This window comes from Nothoprocta perdicaria, unplaced genomic scaffold (genome assembly GCF_003342845.1).
Source record: "Nothoprocta perdicaria isolate Ctin4 unplaced genomic scaffold, notPer1 scaffold_64, whole genome shotgun sequence".
Lineage (NCBI taxonomy): Eukaryota > Metazoa > Chordata > Aves > Tinamiformes > Tinamidae > Nothoprocta > Nothoprocta perdicaria.
The window spans coordinates 688737-691107 of NW_020455910.1; positions in this window are offsets into that span (position 1 = coordinate 688737).

A 2371-nucleotide genomic window follows, 5' to 3' on the forward strand; every position below is an offset into this window, starting at 1 on the left:
TAAGCAGGAAAATGAAGATTTGTCAGGAAGGTAGGGCTGAGGGCTGCCCTCTGCTGCAGGGCACTGGTCCTTCCCGAGGAGGTCCCTCACTGTCTTGCTGGGAGCCAGAGGAGTTRGCACATGGGACACAGCAAAGGGGAAAAGCCCTAGTTTCATCCAGATGAAAAGCCAGATTGAACTGAACATTGCTGATTTTGCAGTGCGCTGGTCTAGGGAACACTGCTTAGCTCCCCTGTCTAGCAAAGAGCCTCCCTTGCCTTCTTCTCCCAGGACTTYTGGAATACGTTGTCCAGGTTCAACTGTATTTAACTATGGGGCAGAAGCCTCAAAATATCAATTCCCTCCTAAACTTTCCATGGATGTTTGAGTGCGCTGTATCCAGTATCCCCATCCCGAAGCAATGGTGAAACACAGCGGTGGAAACAGCCATTTTGTAGACTGTGGGTTTGGAAGATAAATGCCTTTGCTGTTCCCTTCTCCTTTGAAAACAAATACAATTCCCTAACATCGCGCCATTCACGTTGTCTTCTGCGAGATGAGTATGAATGGCATGATCAGCATTTGAACCTTTATCCAGGGCATTTTCAGTGCCAAGTGTTGAGCAGCTGGAAGCGGCTGCTAAATCTCATGAAATCTCATGGCACTGCCAAAGACCAGCGGCCCCAAACACATTGTTCCTTGTCACCCAGTATAGAGTCTAGTGCAAAATACAGATCCCCTGAGACTCCTGCAGAAGTTTTCAATAACAGACAGGACCAGTTTCAGGATTAGAATAGGATCAGCTTAATTGAAAAGAGCCTAAGATCTAGCTGAGGGCTGTATCCGTATTTCCCCTCATTCCTCAGTTTCATTTCATTGCTGTATACCTCATAATCCCTTATAGATCTCCTGCCTGACAGGAAATCTCTAGGATAACCAACATACAAATATCACAGTGACTTTCAATAATAARCATTTAGAGAACAAAGAAAGTTCCCAGAGGTTGAAGATCAGTAACAGTCAAAAGTATTTCATTCCATGAAAAAAAAAGTTGTTTTTTTTTAAATGATTGATTTCAGATGTTAAAATTCAGTAAAGAGAAAACAGAAGAAATTGATCCAAATCAAATACAAGCCAGCCTTAGCTTTAGCACAACAGTCATCCGTTTTACAAGGAGGACAGCTAAGTTTCTAACACTACCAGAAAAAGCCTTTATCAAAGTCTTCGCTTCAGAATTTAAAGATCTTTCAGTGAAATGAGAGATCTTCTCTTACCTGTAACAGGAAAAGCTTGATTTTCTCTAAAAATATTTCTTTCTTTTAGCTGTGGGATTCACTTTTGCAGGTTGGTAGTGTCCGTTTGTGCTTCTCCACACAGTTTATAGTTCCTCAGACTCGCCCTAGAGCTTTGGTGGCTCAAACATTAACCGCTTGGAGAATTATTGATCCTTAATAACTAGGTGTGGCATGAAATAGCAGCCATGGAAGGAAGCCGTGTGACTGTGAGACAATTTATGGGTCCTTATATCCTTTTGGATTTTCTGCCTCAATTTATTTTTTCAGTGTGGCTGCAAGAAATGAAGAAGCAATGCATGGACTTACACTCCCAGGGACAAGTTTTCTTTCCTATAGGAGCTGAAGAGGATAAGGCATGGACCCATAGTGGAGACCAGGTTTGCTGCTCCCCTGGCCACTGTGATAATTCACATTTAAAAGAGAAGAACTTGGATTCTTTTTTCACAACAGATCTGTGCATTGGGAGGACTCAGCCTATTCATAGGAATATTTTGTCAGACATGGATTCAGAAATTTTAAGTCCTCTGTGAGCTCTGCAACAAATTTACACTGGGTGATTTTGGGCAAAACTCTCTGCTTTTTTCCAGATACTCATAATGGATATAGTAACTCCTTGCCTCCATAGTAGTAGCAGTAAGGGGAATGCAAATCAACTGGACTATAAAGGGTTATGGTAAAATAAATAATAAATAAAATACTATGGAAATTATAAGTGGAAAAAATAKAAGTTTTAAAAAGTCTTAATTCTTAAAATGTTATGTTTTATGCTACCTCACTTTTTAAAATTATATGTATTTATTTCAGATGTTTTGAACATCCTTATTTTCTTCTCTCATAATGTCAGTTTCTCATCCAGGTTCCAACTTCTGGCTTCAATTTCCTGTCTATGCTATTTAACTCTTGATCATTGTTTAGGGTTTTGTGCAGTGCATTAATTATTTTCTGAACTATGTGTTCAAAGATACAAAGGTTTTGAGCAGATAACAGTTGGATGATATACCATTCTGAAAAAGCTGAGTTTTCTGTACTTCAGAACAAACTTTTCTCTTGAAATCAGTTACTGTTTCTTCAGGAAAAAAAAAAAATCTGGACTGTGC